This window comes from Pelodiscus sinensis, chromosome 25 (genome assembly GCF_049634645.1).
Source record: "Pelodiscus sinensis isolate JC-2024 chromosome 25, ASM4963464v1, whole genome shotgun sequence".
Lineage (NCBI taxonomy): Eukaryota > Metazoa > Chordata > Testudines > Trionychidae > Pelodiscus > Pelodiscus sinensis.
Window position 1 is genome coordinate 18,843,023 of NC_134735.1, and position 13,041 is coordinate 18,856,063.

The window sequence follows — 13,041 nt, forward strand, 5'->3', positions numbered from 1 at the left end:
AGAAGTATGGGTAATAAGCAGGAAGAACTGGAATTGCTAACCAATAAATACAACTTTGATATCATTGGTATTACAGAAACCTGGTGGGATGGGACGCACGATTGGAATGTTGGTATGGAAGGGTACGGCTTGCTCAGGAAGGACAGACAGGGAAAAAAGGGAGGAGGGGTTGCCTTGTATATTAAAAATGTACACACTTGGACTGAAGTGGAGATGAACGTAGGAGATAGCGGTGTAGACAGTCTCTGGGTTAAGCTAAAAGGGGTAAAAAACGAGGGTGATATCATGCTAGGAGTCTACTACAGGCCACCTAGCCAGGTGGAAGAGGTGGATGAGGCCTTTTTTAAACAATTAACAAAACTAGCCAAAGCCCAAGATTTGGTGGTGATGGGGGACTTCAACTATCCAGACATATGTTGGGAAACTAACACAGCGGGGCGCAGGCTATCCAAGAAGTTTCTGGACTGCATTGGAGACAACTTTCTGTTTCAGAAGGTTGAAAAAGCTACCAGAGGAGAAGCTGTTCTGGATTTGGTTTTAAGAAATAGGGAGGAACTAGTTGAGAACTTGAAAGTGGAAGACAGTATAGGGGACAGTGATCATGAAATAATAGAGTTCATGATCTTAAGGAAAGGTAGAAGGGAGACCAGCACAATTGAGCTAATGGATTTCAGGAAGGCAGATTTTGATAAGTTCAGAGAACTTGTAGGTAAGGTCCCATGGGAAGCAAGACTGAAGGGAAAAACAACTGAGGAGAGTTGGAAGTATTTCAAAGGGACGTTGTTAAGGGCCCAAAAGCAAACAATTCCGCTGTGTAGGAAAGATAGAAAATATGGCAAAAGACCAGCTTGGCTTAACAAGGAGATCTTGCATGATCTCAAAATAAAAAAGGAGTCGTATAAAAAATGGAAACTAGGACAACTAACAAAGGATGAATATAGGCAAGCAACACGGGAATGCAGGGGCAAGATTAGAAAGGCAAAGGCACAAAATGAGATCAAACTAGCTACAGGCATAAAGGGAAACAAGAAGACCTTTTATAAATACATTAAAAGCAAGAGGAAGACCAAGGACAGGGTAGGCCCACTGCTTAGTGAGGAGGGAGAAGCAGTAACAGGAAACTTGGAAATGTCAGAGATGCTCAATGACTTCTTTGTTTCGGTCTTCACCGAGAAGTCTGGAGGTGTGCCTAACGTAGTGAATACAAGCAGAGAGAGGGTAAGTTTAGAAGATAGGATACACAAAGAACAAGTTAAAAATCACTTAGGAAAGTTAGATGTCAGCAAGTCACCAGCTCCTGATGAAATGCATCCCAGGATACTCAAGGAGCTGATAGAGGAGCTATCTGAGCCTTTAGCTATGATTTTTGAAAAATCATGGCAGACAGGGGAGATTCCAGAAGACTGGAAAAGGGCAAATATTGTGCACATCTATAAAAAGGGGAATAAGAACAACCCAGGAAACTACAGACCGGTCAGTTTAACGTCTGTCCCAGGGAAGATAATGGAGCAGGTAATTAAGGAAATCATATGCAAACACTTGGAAGGTAATAAAGTGATTGGGAATAGCCAGCATGGGTTTGTGAAGAACAAGTCATGCCAAACTAATCTGATAGCTTTCTTTGATAGGATAACGAGCCTTGTGGATAAGGGAGAAGCGGTGGATGTCATATACCTAGACTTTAGTAAGGCATTTGATACGGTCTCGCATGATATTCTTATTGATAAACTAGGCAAATATAACTTAGATAGGGCCACGATAAGGTGGGTGCATAATTGGTTGGATAACCGTAGTCAGAGAGTTGTTGTTAACGGTTCTAAATCCTGCTGGAAAGGGATAACAAGTGGAGTTCCTCAAGGGTCTGTTTTGGGACCCGTACTGTTCAATATCTTCATCAATGATGTAGATATTGGGATAGAGAGTACGCTTATTAAGTTTGCAGATGATACCAAACTGGGTGGGGTTGCAACTTCTTTGGAGGAGAGGGACATAATTCAAAATGACCTTAGCAAGTTAGGGAAATGGTCAGAGGTAAACAGGATGAGGTTTAATAAAGAGAAATGCAAAGTGCTCCACTTAGGAAGGAACAATCAGTTCCATACATACAAGATGGGATGCGACTGTCTAGGAAGGAGCATGGTGGAAAGAGATCTAGGGGTCATAGTGGACCACAAGTTGAATATGAGTCAACAGTGTGATGCTGTTGCAAAAAAAGCAAATATGATTCTAGGTTGTATCAACAGGTGTGTTGTAAGCAAAACTCGTGAAGTTGTGGTACCGCCCCAGGGTCAGGAGCATGTCAGGTCTCTTCAGACATGCATGTGCCTATTGGGCCACGGCCCCTGGGTGTCACGCAGCTGGAGCGTGGCATGGCATGTGCTTGCACGTGCACAGGTGTCTGTGTGATCCGTGGGAGGCATGGCCCACGTGCGCGGTCCCTGGTCTCCCTCCCGCCTCCTCCCCCGAACTACTTAATTGGAACTACTTCCCCGGTACGGTCTCCCTGGATGACCCTGCCGACTCCAGTGCTGGAACTCCTTGTGGTGGCCCCTCCGGTGTGCCCAGGTCAGGGCCCTCCAGTCCCGGCTCGCTGCCTCCCGGGCTGGAACGGACCGCCCCGCCCCCCAAGAGTCGGTCGAGGGCAGGGAAGTAGGGGCAGGTGGCAGCCCCTGCTGCGGCGCCGCCCCTGGTGGCCATGGCGTACGCCTGCCGCAGCTGTTTTACTTTCAGGTGCTCCCACGGCAGAAGATGCAAAAGGCCCTGGAAGGAAAGCCCTCCTGCTTTTTTACCACGGGAGGATGTGGGCTACCAACCGAAGCTCTGAGCCAAGGACTGAAGGACCCGTCCAAGCCGTGGCCGTACTCCCGAGACTTGACCGAAGCCAGCTCTCTCTTCCATGACTGCTGCAAGCCTCAACCGAGAACGTGGCGAGTGCTGCCCGTGCTCCCACAATTCTCTCTCCCCCTTTCCATTGAGGATTCTGAAGGACCGTCAGCTGGTGATTTTTGGCTCTGACTGTAAGGGATGAATTGAGCCGGGAACGTAGCTGGTCCTCTTGGGCTGGGCAGAAGCTTTTGATGGGATGAGATGGGTTTTGGTCAGCCGGCGTGTGCCTAAAGAGCGTGGGTGGTGGCGATGCGGGAGAAGCGGCGCGTCGGAGGGAATTGCTCGCGTGTCCTGTTGTTGAGCAGTATGGCGAAGGCAGAAGTTCTCTTTGTGAGGGGCTTGGCGTGCCTCGGAGTAGTAGAGCAAGGCCAGTGTTGATGCTGTGGCAGCTCTTTGTCTAGGCGTTTTGTCTAGGCCTGAATGAAGGCTCTGGGTAGCGTGGTCCAGAAGTGCTTTGTTCCACGAGCGTCTGGAGAGCCTCCCTGGCGCGCTCCCTGAGCGGGTCCTGGCGGCCCTTGTGGGTGGGAAAAGGGCAGGAGGAAGCCCTGTTGCCTGAGGACAGAAGAGGAGGCCTCCGTGCCTCCCACACAGGAAGCGGGGGGCTGCCGAGAGCTTCCCCGCAGGCGGCATCCTGGCCTGGCCTTTAGCTACTTGCAGCCTGGAGTGAAGGCGCGGAGTCAAAAGAGGCCGGCCCACACGTAGCAGAGGATGGTTTCGATCCATCGACCTCTGGGTTATGGGCCCAGCACGCTTCCGCTGCGCCACTCTGCTTCCTTTGGGCTAGACTGCCCGCAATCCACTCTAGCACCTGGGCTGCACTGGCACGGCCAGGCAGAGGAGCAGGCTGCTAGGCAGCGTTTCGGAAAGCCCTTCGAGGTCTCTGTGGCGCAATGGGTCAGCGCGTTCGGCTGTTAACCGAAAGGATGGTGGTTCGAGCCCACCCGGGGACGTGGCTACGCTCGGCCTCCTGGCGCTTGCTAGCGGGCTCCCTTTTGCCACCTCCAAGCCATCCCTCTCGGCCTCGGTGAGGTCACCTTGTGGCCGGCAAGGTTCAGGGGCCGTGCCGTGCCACAGAAGCCCGTCTCCCAGCAACCGCGCCGGGGCCTCGGCCTCCGGGCTTAAGCCCCGAGCCCAAGCGCGAAAGCTCCAGCCGGGCAGGTGTCGTTCCCCTCCCGCCTCTACGCCAGCTGAGAGGGAGAAACGCACGAGCCGCGCGGGTTCTTAGCCGCCTCCCTCCTGCGGGCCTGTTTGCTGCGCAGACCTCTGGGCCTGTCTCATGCCTCCCCTGGGAAGCGTGGCCGCGCGAACTGAGCCCCAGTCGCAGCTCCTGAGGTTTCCTGTGCAGCCTTGGACTTGCATGGCTGCCATGGTTTCTCTTTGGAAGGGACTCGGTCCCGCTTGGACAGGCGACTCGCCCGTGTGACTCCAAACGCCATCTTGTGGCTGTCTTTTTCCCCCACAGCCAGAACACCAGGATTCGCCTCCCACGGCAGAAGATGCAAAAGGCCCTGGAAGGAAAGCCCTCCTGCTTTTTTACCTCGGGAGGATGTGGGCTACCAACCGAAGCTCTGAGCCAAGGACTGAAGGACCCGTCCAAGCCGTGGCCGTACTCCCGAGACTTGACCGAAGCCAGCTCTCTCTTCCATGACTGCTGCAAGCCTCAACCGAGACCGTGGCGAGTGCTCCCACAATTCCCTCTCCCCCTTTCCATTGAGGATTCTGAAGGACCGTCAGCTGGTGATTTTTGGCTCTGACTGTAAGGGATGAATTGAGCCGGGAACGTAGCTGGTCCTCTTGGGCTGGGCAGAAGCTTTTGATGGGATGAGATGGGTTTTGGTCAGCCGGCGTGTGCCTAAAGAGCGTGGGTGGTGGCGATGCGGGAGAAGCGGCGCGTCGGAGGGAATTGCTCGCGTGTCCTGTTGTTGAGCAGTATGGCGAAGGCAGAAGTTCTCTTTGTGAGGGGTTTGGCGTGCCTGGGAGTAGTAGAGCAAGGCCAGTGTTGATGCTGTGGCAGCTCTTTGTCTAGGCGTTTTGTCTAGGCCTGAATGAAGGCTCTGGGTAGCGTGGTCCAGAAGTGCTTTGTTCCACGAGCGTCTGGAGAGCCTCCCTGGCGCGCTCCCTGAGCGGGTCCCGGCGGCCCTTGTGGGTGGGAAAAGGGCAGGAGGAAGCCCTGTTGCCTGAGGACAGAAGAGGAGGCCTCCGTGCCTCCCACACAGGAAGCGGGGGGGCTGCCGAGAGCTTCCCCGCAGGCGGCATCCTGGCCTGGCCTTTAGCTACTTGCAGCCTGGAGTGAAGGCGCGGAGTCAAAAGAGGCCGGCCCACACGTAGCAGAGTTTGGTTTCGATCCATCGACCTCTGGGTTATGGGCCCAGCACGCTTCCGCTGCGCCACTCTGCTCCCTTTGGGCTAGATTGCCCGCAATCCACTCTAGCACCTGGGCTGCACTGGCACGGCCAGGCAGAGGAGCAGGCTGCTAGGCAGCGTTTCGGAAAGCCCTTCAAGGTCTCTGTGGCGCAATGGGTCAGCGCGTTCGGCTGTTAACCGAAAGGATGGTGGTTCGAGCCCACCCGGGGACGTGGCTACGCTCGGCCTCCTGGCGCTTGCTAGCGGGCTCCCTTTTGCCACCTCCAAGCCATCCCTCTCGGCCTCGGTGAGGTCACCTTGTGGCCGGCAAGGTTCAGGGGTCGTGCCGTGCCACAGGAGCCCGTCTCCCAGCAACCGCGCCGGGGCCTCGGCCTCAGGGCTTAAGCCCCGAGCCCAAGCGCGAAAGCTCCAGCCGGGCAGGTGTCGTTCCCCTCCCGCCTCTACGCCAGCTGAGAGGGAGAAACGCACGAGCCGCGCGGGTTCTTAGCCGCCTCCCTCCTGCGGGCCTGTTTGCTGCGCAGACCTCTGGGCCTGTCTCATGCCTCCCCTGGGAAGCGTGGCCGCGCGAACTGAGCCCCAGTCGCAGCTCCTGAGGTTTCCTGTGCAGCCTTGGACTTGCATGGCTGCCATGGTTTCTCTTTGGAAGGGACTCGGTCCCGCTTGGACAGGCGACTCGCCCGTGTGACTCCAAACGCCATCTTGTGGCTGTCTTTTTCCCCCACAGCCAGAACACCAGGATTCGCCTCCCACGGCAGAAGATGCAAAAGGCCCTGGAAGGAAAGCCCTCCTGCTTTTTTACCTCGGGAGGATGTGGGCTACCAACCGAAGCTCTGAGCCAAGGACTGAAGGACCCGTCCAAGCCGTGGCCGTACTCCCGAGACTTGACCGAAGCCAGCTCTCTCTTCCATGACTGCTGCAAGCCTCAACCGAGACCGTGGCGAGTGCTCCCACAATTCCCTCTCCCCCTTTCCATTGAGGATTCTGAAGGACCGTCAGCTGGTGATTTTTGGCTCTGACTGTAAGGGATGAATTGAGCCGGGAACGTAGCTGGTCCTCTTGGGCTGGGCAGAAGCTTTTGATGGGATGAGATGGGTTTTGGTCAGCCGGCGTGTGCCTAAAGAGCGTGGGTGGTGGCGATGCGGGAGAAGCGGCGCGTCGGAGGGAATTGCTCGCGTGTCCTGTTGTTGAGCAGTATGGCGAAGGCAGAAGTTCTCTTTGTGAGGGGTTTGGCGTGCCTGGGAGTAGTAGAGCAAGGCCAGTGTTGATGCTGTGGCAGCTCTTTGTCTAGGCGTTTTGTCTAGGCCTGAATGAAGGCTCTGGGTAGCGTGGTCCAGAAGTGCTTTGTTCCACGAGCGTCTGGAGAGCCTCCCTGGCGCGCTCCCTGAGCGGGTCCCGGCAGCCCTTGTGGGTGGGAAAAGGGCAGGAGGAAGCCCTGTTGCCCGAGGACAGAAGAGGAGGCCTCCGTGCCTCCCACACAGGAAGCGGGGGGCTGCCGAGAGCTTCCCCGCAGGCGGCATCCTGGCCTGGCCTTTAGTTACTTGCAGCCTGGAGTGAAGGCGCGGAGTCAAAAGAGGCCGGCCCACACGTAGCAGAGGATGGTTTTGACCCATCGACCACTGGGTTATGGGCCCAGCACGCTTCCGCTGCGCCACTCTGCTCCCTTGGGGCTAGACTGCCCGCAATCCACTCTAGCACCTGGGCTGCACTGGCACGGCCAGGCAGAGGAGCAGGCTGCTAGGCAGCGTTTCGGAAAGCCCTTCGAGGTCTCTGTGGCGCAATGGGTCAGCGCGTTCGGCTGTTAACCGAAAGGATAGTGGTTCGAGCCCACCCAGGGACGTGGCTACGCTCGGCCTCCTGGCGCTTGCTAGCGGGCTCCCTTTTGCCACCTCCAAGCCATCCCTCTCGGCCTCGGTGAGGTCACCTTGTGGCCGGCAAGGTTCAGGGGCCGTGCCGTGCCACAGGAGCCCGTCTCCCAGCAACCGCGCCGGGGCCTCGGCCTCGGGGCTTAAGCCCCGAGCCCAAGCGCGAAAGCTCCAGCCGGGCAGGTGTCGTTCCCCTCCCGCCTCTACGCCAGCTGAGAGGGAGAAACGCACGAGCCGCGCGGGTTCTTAGCCGCCTCCCTCCTGCGGGCCTGTTTGCTGCGCAGACCTCTGGGCCTGTCTCATGCCTCCCCTGGGAAGCGTGGCCGCGCGAACTGAGCCCCAGTCGCAGCTCCTGAGGTTTCCTGTGCAGCCTTGGACTTGCATGGCTGCCATGGTTTCTCTTTGGAAGGGACTCGGTCCCGCTTGGACAGGCGACTCGCCCGTGTGACTCCAAACGCCATCTTGTGGCTGTCTTTTTCCCCCACAGCCAGAACACCAGGATTCGCCTGCTCCTGGGTGGCCTGTGTCCCTTTCGGGCCATGGCGGCCGCTATGCGCCCGTAGACGGCCACGTTCCTCCTCCTAGTACAGAGACTGCTGGCAGTGCCGTCTGGCCAGAGTCTACCCCTTTAAGGGCCCCAGGGCTGGGGAGAGGAGAGGAGTTTTCCTGGTTTGGCCCAGAGCAGCCACCAGGGGAACCTGGGGAGGGCTGGCCTCCAGCTACTTCGAATTAAGTGGCTACACAGCCCTTAATTCCAACTACTGAATTCGAATTTGGCGTTACTCCTGGTAGAATGAAGTTTACCTAGTTCGAATTAAGTCCAAACTAGCGGTTTGTATGTGTAGCACCTATGAAAGTTAATTCCAACTAACGGCTGTTAGTTCGAATTAACTTTGTAGTGTAGACATACCCATAGTTCCTATACAACTAGCAGCTAATGGGTAGTCTCCAGTAGTTTAAATCTTGGGGCATTTGGAAAAGGAGGGGGAGCTACATGTGTGTGGGGTGTATTGTTGCCCTCTGCTGGATGGACTGTAAATGCTTTATGTATGTATCATATGCCCTATAGTGCTAACAGTTAATGGAGATTCTCCTCTAGCTCACACCTGGCATTTTCTAAAGTAATATATGTGTGTGTATGTGCGAGAGAGAGCAAGAGCCTGGGGGCTCCCTCATGTCTCCTCCCCATCCTGATCTGCTTGGCTTAAGTGCAGGAAAGAAGAAGTAGTGAGCTTTGTGTATTTGACATCAGGTGGAAGCAGGGGAATGGAGGAGTAGTGGGAACAAGAGCACTTGGCTTCTTTTCCTGCAGACCGAGAGGGGTGGGGACTGGGTTGAGCTATATAAATCAGATGCCGCTCCATGCCTCAGTTTCCCCCTTCATACAATGCCGATGACACAGAGAATGTTTGTAAAGTGCCTTGTTGTTAGCCCATGGGGCAGAGGGGGAAACTCGGTCTCAGAAGCAGACTGGGGGGAGGTAAAAGCCTACCTAGGCAGCGCTGGTTCCACTACGTCACGCTGCCAGACCGGTCTGAGTGGGTCCCTCTCTTGGCTGCTCCTCCCCCCAGGAGGAGTGGGTTCCTCTCCATCGGCTGCAGGAACCAGCATTTCAAGGTCTTTGCCAATGGGCAGCCGTTCTGCAATTCAGCTCTGCCGCGGCTTCCAGCAGATCGATACACTGGAGATCGATGGTGCCGTGGTCGGGTCCTGTGCCCAGTTGTGAGCCCGACCGGTGCCGCTGCCCAGACGGAGATGAGTGGCACACACACGACACCCCCCTACGGCCGCCCTCGCAGACCCAATAAACCTCTCCCTTTCGCAGAACGACTCTGCTCCTGCGTGGTTCTGGGGCTACTTGTGTGTGTGTCCTAGACCCCCTTTCTGCTCAGCGCAGATAGAGACTCCTCTGCAGGTAGAGCTGAGTGCGACGCCTGCACTGGGATGGCGTATTGGGATAATGTACTGACAGCTCCTCTGCGCCACCCCTCCTCTTCCTGCCGCTGCAACATCAAATTAACCTTCCTGGTCTGCCCCCGTCCTCCCTCCGGTACCAGGAGACCCCACGCATGATGGGAGGGGCTGCAAACTGGGGAGCAGGCTACTGCAGGGCTGAGGGCAGCAAACCAGCCCCCAGAGCCCTGCAGGGCCTGGCCACGGGGAAGGGGAACTGATGTGAGCAGCATTTAGAGCTGGGGGGGGCTGTGGGGAGGAGGACAACGGAGCCACGAGCAGGACAGGGGGTGAGCCAGCACCAGTGAGTCTCAGGGGGTATGTCTACACTACCCCGCTAGTTCGAACTAAAATCGGGCTCCATGCTCAGCTGTGAGTCCGAGTCCCATAGACAAAAGCGCCCCAGGGCAGTGGTGGAGTCTCCACATGTCAATGGGTCTAGTGCAGGCCAGAGGCCTTGCTGGGATGCGCTAGGGCAAAGCCCAGGGCTGGGGCCGGACGGGAGCCCGTGAGAGGCAGCGGGGCGAGTGGGAGGCTCTAACTCTTGCTCCTGGCCAGGAAGTCCAGTGCTGGGTGACACCAAGGCCACGTCTGCACTGCAGGCATTTTGCTCAAGAACAGCTGTTCTTGTGCAAAAACTTGTGGCGCGTCTACACTGCACGTGAATTCTTGTGCAAGTAAATTTGCAGTAAAGCATCAGAAAAGAGGGCTTCTTGCACAGGAGTTATTCCTCTCCCCACGAGGAATAAGCCCCTTTTGTGCAAGAGCTGTTGTGCAAGAAGGCAGCGTGGACGGGCACCAGGGGCTTCTTGAGCAAGACACTTTTATGGCTAAAATGGTCATCAGAGCTTTCTTGCACGAGAAAGCGTTCACAGTGCCATGGACACTCTTGTGCAAAAGCACATGGCAGGGTGGAGGTGCTCTTGCACGAGACCTTTTGCGCAAGAACTCCGGTGTGAAACAGTTCTTGTGCAAGGAGCCTGCAGCGTAGGGCAGGGAGCAGCCTATGGGGCTACTGGAGCTGCTGGCTGCAGGATGCCCAGTCAGGGAGTGGGGGGGACCCCTAGGAATGGCTCCAACTTCCCAGAGGGGTGGCCAGAGGCAGGACATTTGCCTGGCAGGGTGAGGTGGGGGGGGCAGTGACCTCACAGGGGCTTTGGGCAGCCCTCAGCAGATCAGGCAAAGGGCAGGTGGGGAGGTGGTGACCTCACAGAGGAACCCACATCTCAGGCTGAGAAAAGGGGGGGGCGGGCCCAGGGGACTTTGGAGACCCCCGGTTGCTTTAGCTCTGGTGCGTCTCCTGCTCACAGTTGCTTTGTCCTCTGTGAGTTCCACATCCGGACAGCGTTTTGCAGAAGGTAAGAGCCCCCAGGGGTTTGGATCCCGCCCGGGGCCGGCTGGGTTCCAGGCAGGCCCAGCCCTCGGTCAAGGGCCAGAAGGTGATTCCTCACCTGGGCTGTGTCCTTAGCGCCACTGGGGCTTTCTCCTGGTTGGTTTCCCTTTTCCTCCATCCCGCCCACATTTCTGCTCTGTTCTTGCCTCTTCTGTGACCTTCCCCTGCTGCCCCCCCAGCTTGTGACCCAACAGACTAGCTGAAGGAGGGGGGGTGGTTTGCAGGAGCCGTGGGGCGGGGGATGCCGCCCCCATTGTGGGGACTGGGGAGGTGGGGCTGGACCAGGTCTATGCCGGTGTCTTTGGGGAGAAGGCTCCACCCCCCCACCCCCACACCTTAGACTCTCCCCTGATTGGCCGAGCAGGGGCTGTTGATGGGCAGGAGACTCAGGTCCTTGCAGTGCCTGTGCAAGACCGAGCCGATAAGCAAGGGGCCATTTGGGGGCTGGGGGCAGTCGCTCTGGGGAGCTGGAACCCCTGGATTTCGCTCTGCAGGCTGCGCCCCAAGCTCCCCTTTGCTCCCCTCATTTGCAGCATGGCCAAACACATCAGGCTGTGGTTCCGGAAAGCCCTGAAGATGGCCCCAGGGCCGGTGGGAAGCAGCTCCTCCGTCCCCGCGGGCGGGGAAGCTGAATCCCACCAGCTCGGGGCGACTCGCCCACCGGCCAGGCCCCTCCGGACCTGGCTCCAGAGGCGGCTGGGAAGGCGGGACCCAGCCCAGCGGGGCAGCCGGGTAGGGTGGCTCTGGGGCCTCCTCTGTGGAGAGAAACACCTGCCCCAGGAGCCCAGCCCCCATTACCACCAGGGGGCATCGCCCTGCCCGGCCCCCGGGGACCTGCCAGTCTCCGGGAGCCCCCAGCCTCTCCGCACCAGCCCCTGCAGCTGTGGGTCCAGCTCAGTGAGCAGCAGCGCCTGGGCCTCCAGCTGCAGCCGGGCCACCTCCTGCAGCCGCTCAGACCCAGGTGAGGGGCCGTGAACATGCTGGGCCCAGGGGCTCACCCAGTACACGGGGGGGCAGCCCCAGTGTCTGCCCCGCAGCCAGGGCAATGGATGGGGGCGGGAGCTGCTGCTTGGCTCTCTTGTTCCTGGCGGGGGCTCTGCTGAGGGCGTTGGCAGATGTGAGGGTGGAAGGGGGATGGGTCCCTGCGAGGGGCGTGTGGGGCCCAAGCTGCCCTGGGTCCCTGACATGGGGGCGCGTGACCCCTGCTGGCCGCTGGAGTCACCCTGGTCCCTTCCCTCCCGCACAGAGCCCCCCTGCGCCTCGGCGGAGCTCTGCCAGGAGCGGATGGACTCCCGGGTGGAGGAAGGGGCCATCTATGATATTGAAGAGCAGCTCCACACCCGGGACACGGTAGGAACCTTCTCCACACGGGGGGGACCCGAGATTGTCCGGCCCCTTCCCAGCACGTCCCCCCCTCCGGGAGGGGCTTGTCCCTGGGGATCCCCCTGGGGCCCCTTCTCCTGCATGACCTGGGCCCCCCAAGCTGAGGTCTCTTGTCATGCACCAGCTGGGCCCCCACAAGCCTGAGGAAGCAGTTGGGGGGGGAGTGTGGGTGCTTGGACAACCGGCAGCTCCCACCTCCACTCCTGGGAGGCCTGAGCCCTGCAGCTGTCCGTGGGGGGCAGGCAGGCCCCAGGCTCACAGACTCTCTCTGGGGTGCAGAGCCCAGCCGCCCTGCAGCGGTTCCTCCTGGCCGTCCCCCCCGCCTGCCTCGCCGCCCTCCAAAGGGGCGAGGACACCCTGGCGCCGCGCTGCTGCAAGGACACCATGATGGCCAGGATCGTGGTGAGCGAGTCGCGGCGGCCGGGAGGAGGGGAGGGGATATGTGGGGTGGACAGGGGTCTGCCTGGGCCAAGGCGGCGGGTGGGGGTGCTGGAAATGGGATGGGTGGGGCCAGGAGTGCTGGAGGGGGAGGGGGAGGTGGACATGGGGAGGGTGGGCGGGGATGCTGGAGGAGGAAGGGACACAGAAATGGGGCAGGTCTGGGGTGCTGGACAGGGAGGGGGATTCGGAACAGGGAGGGGTCTCCCCGGGCCATGGGGGGGGAGCTGGAAGGTTAGCAGAGCGGGCTGCTGAGGATGCGCCTGGGGAGCAGGGATGAGGAGGTTCACAGGCTGGTCACCAGGGCAGTGAGGGGCAGGAGACGGCCTGGGGACAAGGATTGAGCTGGTCCCGGTTTGGGAGGGGGGTGCTGGGAGGGGCCCTGTGCCGGGCAGGGGGGCTACAGGCCAGCGGGAGGCAGTGGGGTTGGATCCTGCTGGGTGGGGGCGCTGGCCGTGTGAGCGTCTCTTGGGGGCCCCAGCCTCACACGCCCCTTTGTCTCCTTGGGTCTCACAGGAGATCATGGAGGACTCCCCCCCCCCACTGGTCTTGGCCGACTGCCTCAACGCCGCCTGCAGCCTCAGGTACCGACCCCCCCCGCCGCCTCCCCCCCAGAGCAGATCCCCTGACCAGGGAGTGGGAAAGTCTCTGTCTCCTGGGCTATGTCTAGACTGCAAGCCTCTTTCGAAAGAGAGCACCCAGTGAGTCTGGATGCTCTCTTTCGAAGAAGCCCTAGTTCCATTCAAGAACGCCTTCGTTCGA

General features: G+C 58.7%; 3 non-coding genes across 3 annotated transcripts; 2 read left to right on the plus strand and 1 right to left on the minus strand.

Moving 5' to 3' along the window:
- Positions 1–3,585: 3,585 nt before the first annotated feature.
- On the minus strand, positions 3,586–3,657 carry TRNAM-CAU (transfer RNA methionine (anticodon CAU)). The gene has a single exon. It is a non-coding gene; the product is annotated as a tRNA-Met (tRNA).
- Positions 3,658–3,762: 105 nt separating this feature from the next.
- Positions 3,763–3,836, plus strand: TRNAN-GUU (transfer RNA asparagine (anticodon GUU)). The gene has a single exon. It is a non-coding gene; the product is annotated as a tRNA-Asn (tRNA).
- Positions 3,837–5,388: 1,552 nt separating this feature from the next.
- TRNAN-GUU (transfer RNA asparagine (anticodon GUU)) lies at positions 5,389–5,462 on the plus strand. Its single transcript has one exon. It is a non-coding gene; the product is annotated as a tRNA-Asn (tRNA).
- Positions 5,463–13,041: the final 7,579 nt, after the last annotated feature.